The sequence below is a fragment of the Myotis lucifugus genome, unplaced genomic scaffold, assembly GCF_000147115.1.
Source record: "Myotis lucifugus unplaced genomic scaffold, Myoluc2.0 scaffold_14, whole genome shotgun sequence".
Lineage (NCBI taxonomy): Eukaryota > Metazoa > Chordata > Mammalia > Chiroptera > Vespertilionidae > Myotis > Myotis lucifugus.
Window position 1 is genome coordinate 875,497 of NW_005871062.1, and position 9,848 is coordinate 885,344.

General features: G+C 40.3%; 1 protein-coding gene across 1 annotated transcript in view; it reads left to right on the top strand.

The window, feature by feature from the left end:
• ACAP2 (ArfGAP with coiled-coil, ankyrin repeat and PH domains 2) overlaps positions 1–9,848 on the top strand; it is a 144,185-nt gene that overhangs the window by 1,564 nt on the left and 132,773 nt on the right.

Here is a 9,848-nt window from a genome sequence, read left to right on the forward strand (position 1 = left end):
TAAGAGAGCTTGCCGGGCAGCCTCTCGCAGTTCACTTAGTTCCTCTTTGCGCTTTTCCACTCTCCTTACCCCATGGAGGAAGTGGGGTGGTGTGGGGTGGGGTGTGGGGGCGAACTGGGACGTCGATTTCTGTTGCGTGCGAATCCCCAGCCAGAGGGGCTCCCAGGACGGCCCTGGCGGGTGATTTGCGCCGGGGTCGGGGGTGGGGGCGCTTGGACCAACCACATTCTGTGGGCTTTGCTTTCCACTTAAGCTTTCTGAAGCGGGTAGCGCTGTGGAGAGGTGTTGGATGGAGGGGCGAGGAGTAGGAGAAACAGTGCATTTCTGTTTTGAGGACGGAAGTAGGCTCTGAAGGTTGCAGTTACGTTCCTCTTCCCGCAGCGCAGGCCCGGGATCACAGTCAGATGCCCCCAGCGGGTCTGTCACCTGAACCGGCGAGGGGGCGCCCAGATTCCCATGGGCTGCCCTCCCTCCCTCCTGTGTGAGAGGCCGCGGTCCCGAGGGTGGCCAGACGGAGTACGCGCTCTTTCCGTTTCGGGCATCGTAGGAAACTCCTGAATTGTTTTGGAGAATGGAGTTTGCTTGATTGTATTTTGCAGTGTATTTACAGGCTTAGGGTTGTCCTTAGGCCTTAAAACTTCCGTTAGGCAGTGACATTTCTTGAAAGCGTCCCCAGAGCTTTGGTGTGTGTGTGTGTGTGTGTGTGTGTGTGTGTGTGTGTGTGTGTGAGAGAGAGAGAGAGAGAGAGAGAGAGAGAGAGAGAGAGAGAGAGAGAGAAAGAGAAAGAGAGGTCTCTAGGTCAAGCCTGCGTTGTCAATTTCTTGCATCCTCTGCCTGGGAACTAACTGTTCTCATCCTTATCACTGTTAATTAGATTTCCCGTTCTTTTTTCAGTGAAAAGCAACCTATTGTAAAACTAAGGAACTCCTACTTCTAAGAGAAAATTTAAGAACACGGTGGTTTTGACTTTTGTTTAGTTATTAATTAAAAATTTTTTTAAAAATTGATTTGGGAGAGAGGAAGGGGAGAAGAGCTAGAGAAACAACACTTTATTTTTTCCAATTGCTTCTATAATTCATTGGTTGATTCTTGTATGTGCCCTGACGTGGGGGTGGGGGTGTGGGGGTGTGGGGGAGGAGATTGAGCCCACAACCCTGGCGAATCTAACCAGTTGACTTACCGGGCCAGTGTCTTGTTATTAATTTTATTTGGAATTTAGGGCTATTGCTTGTAACAAGCTGCACCTGGTTTGATTGCTGTTGGTATTAGCTTTTGAAACTCTCAGGTTCTGGGTGAATTGAAGGACTCAGGAGACACTGATGGATTGTGTAGGACAGCTTTACAGGTTAGATTTCAGGATTGTGTAGCAAATGAAGTAATTTTTAAAGCATATCTTATAAAGTTACGCTTTCAGTGAAATTTTTATTAATATGAATCAGCTATTTGTTGTGTGTGTTTTTTTTAATGCGGTAATCACAGCCTTTTTCTCCTAGAGAAAATGGCATTGTGCGCAGTTTATTCCACATTTTAAATTTCATTTTTAAAAGAAAGTTGAAAGAAGTGACTTGGAGAACTTCTAGCCACTGGTGTTGGTCACAAACCATATGATATCTTTTATTTTATTTAATTTAGAGAGAGGGGGAAGGAGGAGAGAGAGAAAGAAAAAGATACATTGGTTGCCTCCCACACCCACCCTGACCTGGGATGGAAGCTGACACCTTCGACCTTCCCGTGCAGGAGATGATGCTCCAACCAACTGAGCCACATAGGCCAGAGCATATCTTTGTTTTTTTTATATAAGGTAATCATTGAATATAAAATAAAGGGAAAGATACTGATTAAGTTGTATTTTAGTGAAGTTTTGAAAGATGTTTCTCTTTCTCTCTCCCTCTTTTCCTCTCTTCTTTCCTTCCCTCCCCCCTTCTCTCTCTCTTTCTTTACTCTCTCTAAAATCAATAAACACACACACACACACACAGCTTCTTTAAAAACTGGCTTTTGTCTATTACCTAGAAAATTCTCCCCTATCTTATTATTATAGGACTAGAGGCCTGGTGCACAAATTTGTGCACAGGTAGGGTCCCTTGGCCTGGCCAGGGATCTAGGCCTTTCTGGGGGGCCAGCCGGGTTGCGGGGGTGGGGGATGCGGGAGGTTGACTGGCTGGGAGGAGGGGCCGTGGAAGGTTGGCTGTGGGAGTGCACTGACCACCAGGGGGAGCTCCTTTGTCAAGCATCTGCCTCCTGGTGGTCAGTGTGCATCATAGTGACTGGTTGACCGGTTGTTCAGTCATAATGGTCGCTTAGGCTTTTATATATATACAGTATATAGATATTTTTATATCATTTTATAGTAATTCTTATTGATTGATTTTTAGAGAGAGAGATGAAGGCAGAGAGTGAAAGAGAGAGAAACATCTATTTATTGTTCCGTTTATTCATGTATTCATTGGTTGTTTCTTATATGTGCCCTTACTGGGGATTAAACCTGTAACCTTGGCATATTAGGATGATGCTCTAACCAACTGAACTACTTGGCCACGGCCATTTTGTAGTAATTTTAGTGTCATGTAATGCAACTGCATTTTAATTTTGAGTGTGGGAGGTAATATAATTTTCTTTCTGTTGAAAGCTACTTGTAATACCTTTTACTGAGTACTCTATCCTTATTGATTTAAAATTACACACAAGAACATATACATACACACATACATACATGAGTCTTTTTCTGGGTTCTATTCTTTTCCATTAATGTATTTATCTGTTCTCTTGCAAATACCATTAATATTTTAGTTGCAATACTTTATAGTCTGTTATGATATCTGGTGAGATAAGTTTTCCCTTGTTATTGGTTTGTGCCTCCCTCCAAATTTAATGGCTGTTCTTGAATATTTTATCTTTGCAGTAGTTTCTTCAATTTCAGAAGTGAGTATGTCTTTCTACATATTTTGGTCTTACTAGTATTTTTGAAAACTTTTTGTAATGTAAAATTTCATTAATGATCCAACTATATGCAGTTTATAAGAGACATATTTTAGATTTAACCACAAAAGGTTGGAAGTAAAAGGGTAGGAAAAGGTAAAGCATGCAATGAGTATCAAAAGAGAGCTGGAATAGCTATACTAATATCAGATAATATAGATTATAAGCCAAAAATTACTGGAGATAAAGGACATTTTATAATGATAAAAGGGTCAATCTATTAGGAAGACATAACACTTATAAACTTACTAGGGGAGCCCCAAAATACATGAAGCAAAAACTGAAAAAAATGAAAGGATAAATAGACAATTCAACAATAATAATTCATAAATACTTTCAATAATGGGTAGAACAGCTAGGCAGATGATCAACAAAATAGATAGGACTTCGTGGATATCTATGGAACACTTCACACAGTAGCAGAATTCACATTCTTCTCAAGTGCACAGAAAATATTTTCTAGCATGGACCATATGTTACACCATTAAATAAGTTTCAATACATTTAAAAGGGATTGTACTAAATATGTTCTTTGACCATAATGAAATGAAAGTAGAATCAATAACTAAAGAAAATCTGAGAGATTTACAAATAGGTGGAAATTAAGCAACATGTTTATAAATAACCAGTGGAGCAAAGAATAAATCACAAGGAAATTAGGAAACACTCTTAGACAATGAAAATAAAAACATAGCATATCAAACTTATGGGGTATGGCCAAAGAAGTGCTTAAGAGGGAAATTTATACCTGGAAACACCTACATTAAAAAAAAGAAAAAATCTCAATCAGTGACCATTTATATTTCTATAAATTAGCAAGCACAACACTTTCATTTAACAGTGGCAGCAAAAAGAATAAAATAAATAACCAAAGAAGTGCAAGACTATGTACTGAAAACTACATAACACAATTTAAATAAAGACCTAATTAAATGGAAAGATGTTCCATGTTTATAGATCAGAACACTCAAAATTGATCTCTAGCCCTGGCCGGCTCAGTTGGTTGAGCATCTTCACATGTACCAAGAGGTTGCCAGTTCAATTCCGGTCAAGGCCACATGCCCAGGTTGCAGGCTCAATCCCAGTAGGGGTATACAGGAGGCAGCTGATGTTTCTCGCTTGCTCTCTCCCTTTCCCTTACTCCCTCTCTAAAATCAATAAAAAAACTAATTAAAAAAATTGATCTCTAAACTAAATACAGTCCCTATCAACATTCCAGCTAGTTTCTTTGAAGATTGCCAAATAATCCTAAAATTGATATGGAAATGCAAGTGACCCACAATAGAAAAAAAAAAAAGGCTGAGACAGAAGAAGAAAGTTTGGAGAATTCACTTCCTGATATAAAAACTTACTACAAAGTTATTGTAGTCAAGATAGTGTAGAACTGGCATAAGGATGGAAGTATAGATCAATGGAATAGAATTGAGAGTCCAGGACTAGATAAACCATTATGTTTATGTAAACCAATAATTTGATAAGGATACTGATATATTCTGTTTAGAAAGAATAGTCTTTTCAACAAAGGGTGCTGAAACAACTGGAAATCCATAATGCAAAAAATGAAGTTAGATCCCTACACCATATGCAAAATTAACCCAGAATGGATCATAAACCTAAATGCAAGAGCTAAAACTATAACATTCTAAGAGGAAAACAAAGGAGTGTACTTTGTAACCTTGAAATAGGCAATAGTTTTTTAGATATGTTGCGCTAAAGTACAAGCAACCTGAACAATAATTGATAAATTGGATTTCATCAACATTTAAAACTTTTGGGTTTCAAAGGACACAGTACGGGTTCCAACATAGGTTTCTACTCCAGTACTCACTTGTCTGTCTCTTTACTTTTTGGTGTAGCAGTTTGCCCTGTGACCTCATTTCTTTGATGGATCAAAGAAAAATTGTTGCTTTTTCTTTGTCCAGTGTTCTATTTGTTAGGATGGAGTGGTAACATCTAAGCTCCTTACATGCTAATCCAGAAGTCTCCGTGTGATTATGTTTTTAATTTTTCTGTTAGTTAATAATGTCAAGTACTTTAAAAAGTACTCATTGGCTATTTGAATATCTTTTGTGAAATTCTGTTCAAATCTCTTAACTCATTTTTTAAAAAAAGGGTTGTGTTTAATTTTTGAATTGAAGTTCTTTATTCTGGATACTTGAATATGTATGTCACATACATATTTTGTGACTATTCCCTTTCCTTTTAAAAAAATAGATACTATTTTTTAGAGAAGTTTTAAGTTCACAGCAAAATAGGATGACACAGAAAATTTTTATATATTCTATATCCCCATACATGCATAGTCTACCCAGTTATCAACATCCCTAATGAGAGCGGTACATTTCTTAAAATCAGTGAACCTGCACTGTCACAGCTTATCACCCAGAATCCATAGTTTATACATTAGGGTTCACGGTTGATGTACATTTTTTAAAAAAATATATTTTATTGATTTTTTACAGAGAGGAAGGGAGAGGGATAGAGAGTTAGAAACATCGATGAGAGAGAAACATGGATCAGCTGCCTCCTGCACACTCCCTACTGGTTATGTGCCTGCAACCAAGGTACATACCCTTGACCGGAATCGAACCTGGGACCCTTGAGTCGTCCACAGGCTGACGCTCTATCCACTGAGGCAAACCGGTTAGGGCTGATGTACATTTTATTGATTTCTACAATGTGTAGTGATATGTATTCACCATTATAGTATCTTACAGTATAGTTTCCCTGCCCTAAAATTCCTGTGTTCTGCCTATTCCTCCCCCATCCCCACACCCCAACTACGGATATGTGTACTCTTTTCATACATAGTTTTGCCTTTTCCACAATGTCATATAGTTGGAGTCATACAGTTTGTAGCTTTTTCAGATTGGCTTCTTTCACTTAGTAATATACACTTAAGGTTCCAACATGTCTTTTCATGGCTTGATAGCTCATTTCTTTTTAGCACTAAATAAATACTACATTATCTGGATGTACCAGTTTATATAACTGTATAACTGCTGAAGGACATCTGGTTGCTTCCAAGTTCTGGCAATTCTATATAATAAAAGCCTAATATGCAAATAGACCGAATGGCGGAACAACTGAACAGCCAGTCACTACGATTTGTGCTGACCACCAGGGGGCATGCGTGGACCATGGCGGGCGTCGGCCGCAGTGGGATGGTGGAGCAGGTGAGGGGGGGGGGGCGGGCGCGCTAGACAAGGTGGGGCATCGGTTGCTGTCATTGGGGTGAGCCTCTGGTGGTTACTGAAAATTCTTTGCTCCCGTGCGCTGCAGTCCTGCCTGGTGCTCACACTTGCTGCCGATGCCGGCCCTGCTTGCACTCGCTGCTGGCGCTGGAGCCGCTGTTCACACCCACTGCCGGTGCCTAGCGCCGCCCCGATCGCTTGGTGCCGTCAGCGGGTGCAAGTGGCGGCTGCCGGCCCCGATCACCCCTCAGGGCTTCTCCACCTCCCCCTGCTCCTGAGGGGAGATTGGGGCCGGCAGCTGCCACTCCCACCTGCTGCCGGCAACGGCCGCAATCTCTCCGTGCCTTCAGCGATTGGGGCTGGTGCCTTCAGCAGGTGCTAGCGGGGCTGGCACTGTCAGCACATGGGAGTGGTGGTGGGAGCGGGGCTGCCGGCAGACAGGGGACCAGGAGCCGCAGCGGGAGGGGCCAGGTGGGAGGGCGGAGGATGGTCTGAGACCCGCCCCTGTGCCTACTGCAGCTTCGCGGCCCACAGTTCCTTTTAAGGTGCATGAATTCATGCACTGGGCCCCTAGTTATGAATAAAGCTGCTGTATACATCTTTGTGCAGATTTTTTGTGTGGACATAAGTTTTAAAATTATTTTGGGTAAATACCAAGTAGTGCAATTGCTGGGTTGCATGGAAAGACTATATTTAATTTTGTAAGAAATCCCCAAACTATCTTCCAAAGTGATTGTGACATTTTATTACTTTTATTATTTTTTTATTGATTTTAGAGAGGAAGGGAGAGGGAGAGAGCGAAACATCCATCGGTTGCTTCCTGCACACACCCTGACTGGAGATGGAACCTGCAACCTGGGCATGTGCCCTGCCCAGGAATCTAACCCTTTGGTGCATGGGACAACACTCAGCCAACTGAACCACACAAGCACAGTTTGTGTGCCATTTTACATTCCCACCACAATATTGCTCCACCAGCATTTGGTATTGTCAGTATTCTGGCCATTCTAATTAGGTGGGTAGTGGTATCTCATTGTTATTTTAATTGCATTTCTCTGTTGGCATATTATTTTTCTAGTTGAGTTTTAAGAGTTCTTCTGTATATTTTAAATAATAATTCTTTGCCAGATAAGTATTTTGCAAATATTTCCTCCAAGTCAAGGCTTATCTTTTTAGTTTCTTCATTCCCTTTACTTTTTCGATAATGGGAATTTCCTCTGTCTTTTTTATATTGGATTCGGTTTTCATGTTATCTTTTCTGTTTACTTTTTTTGGCAGAGCATAGTTTTCATTACCTTCCTTTGAAAAGGTGCATTTTTTATTTTGAGACTTTATATGTCTGAAAATGTTTATAAGACTAAGTTGAAACCATTTTCCCTCAGTATTTTCAGGCAGTACTCCATTGTCTGCTGGTTTTCAATGTTGCTGTTGACACATAGGGTGCTGTTTTGATTTTTTGATTCATTTTTTGTCTCTGAAGGTTTTTTAGATTTACTCTTTATTTCTGGTATTCTGAAATTTCATTATGATGTGCTTTAGGATGGGTCTTTTTTATGTATTTTCTTGGAGACTTTCAATCTGAAAACTCATGTCTTTTGGTTCTGGGGAAACATTATTTCTTTGATAATTAATTTTCCTCCTTTTTTGTTATTTTTTTCCTAGAATTTTGATTATACTTATATTTTGAATTAATTATCTAAATTTAAAGAAAATTTGTCTTTTTATTCGAAATTTCTGGATGATATATGCAACTTATTTTCTAACCCTAGTTTCCACAACTTCTTTTTTACTGTTTGAATATTCCTTTTTAATATCTGCTCATTCTTTAACAGCTTCTCTTACACAGCTGAAGAAATGAATCATAGTTAACTTTTTTTCTTTCTGGATTATCTCTTTTCTTTGTCTTTTTGTTTTTGTTTTGTTTTTTGTTAATCCTCACCCGAGGATATTTTTTCCATTGGTTTTTTAGAGAGACTGGAAGGGAGTGGGGGAGAGAGAGAGAGAGAGAGAGAGAGAGAGAAAGAAAGACTGATTCATCCATTGGTTGCCTACTGCACTGCCCCGACCCAGGCCAGGGATGGAGTCTGTAACTTGACCAGAATCAAATCTGCGACCCTTCAGTCCATGGGTGGATGGATGCTTTATCCACTGAGCTAAACCTGGTAGGGCTTCTCTGACTCTTATTTTTATTTTTAATTTTTTAAAATTTTTATTGCCAAAACCGGTTTGGCTTAGTGGATAGAGCGTCGGCCTGCGGACTGAAAGGTCCCAGGTTCGATTCCGGTCAAGGGCATGTACCTGGGTTGCGGGCACATCCCCAGTAGATGTGCAGGAGGCGGCTGATCGATGTTTCTCTCTCATCGATGTTTCTAACTCTCTATCTCTCTCCCTTCCTCTCTGTAAGAAATCAATAAAATATATTTAAAAAAAATAAAATTTTTATTGATTTCAGAGAGAGGAAGGGAGAGGGAGAGAGAGAGATAGAAACATCAGTGATGAGAGAGAATTGTTGGCTGCCAACTGCACACCCCTTACTGGAGATTGAGCCTGCAACCCGGGCATGCACCCTTGACCGGAATCGAACCCGGGACCCTTCAGTCTTCAGGCCGATACTCCATCCACTGAGCCAAACCGGCTAGGGCTTCTCTGACTTTTTAATGAGCCAAAGCAGGCTAGCGTAGACTCATTTCCCCACCTAGTCCCTTTCCTGTTGCTGCTTCTATCCCAGGCTATTCCTTGTTTTATTGTCCCCAGCTTTAATAATTGTCCTCTAAAAATCACCTGGGCTGAAATCTTCCCTGCACGAAGTCAAGAAGCCACACACTACTGAGGGGCCCTAGGCAGACCGTTTGGGGCCAGGCCCCCTTTCTGGTAACATTATTACTATTATGTCTTCGGTTCTTTGTCCTTGTGGATTAGCAACTCCCTATTTTCCCCCTTTAATTAGAGTTCTGGAGAAAGTGGAGATAAATAGGTATATTCAATCTGTGATCTTTAACTGGAAGTTTCTGTACTGTTGATAGGCAAAGCATAATTTATACAAGAGAACACTCTTCTCGGGGAGTGAATATGGACCAAGTGAGCTGTTGAGGAAGATTACCTGTTTGACTTCCTTTTCAGTTACTGGTTGTGAGACCTTGGGCAGGTTTCTTTCTTTTTCTCAGGCTCAGAGAATGAGAATAATACTGCATGACTGAGTCCAAATGCCTTTCACTGACTCACTTAATGATGTTAATTCCCCTTCTTTTTCTTGTATCCTTGAAGAGTAGCTTAGATAATTTAGTTATGGTGTTGGTTTTCCCATGTGGAAATAAACTATTGGTTGGAAGCATCTAGGATGAATGAAGGATTTGGCATATTGTACAAAAGAAAATCATCAATGTTGTGGATAATGAAACAGTAAAAGTAGACGGACAAAACTTCAGTCAACTTTGTAGGAGATCAGTAAAGGTCTTACAAAAGAGCCATGTATAGATTTTATGTTTAGAGTATTTAAGAGGTAGAATGAGCAAAAGAAGAGGCAGAAAACAAAACAAAACCAATAAACAAAAATGAGGGCACAGTGCCTTTAAGGTTTAAATCTGAAATGATATCAAAAGACAGGGTAAGTGAACTGAGAGGTCACAGAAGAAAACTACTGTGAGGAAATATGTATGTTTACTTGAGATTACATGA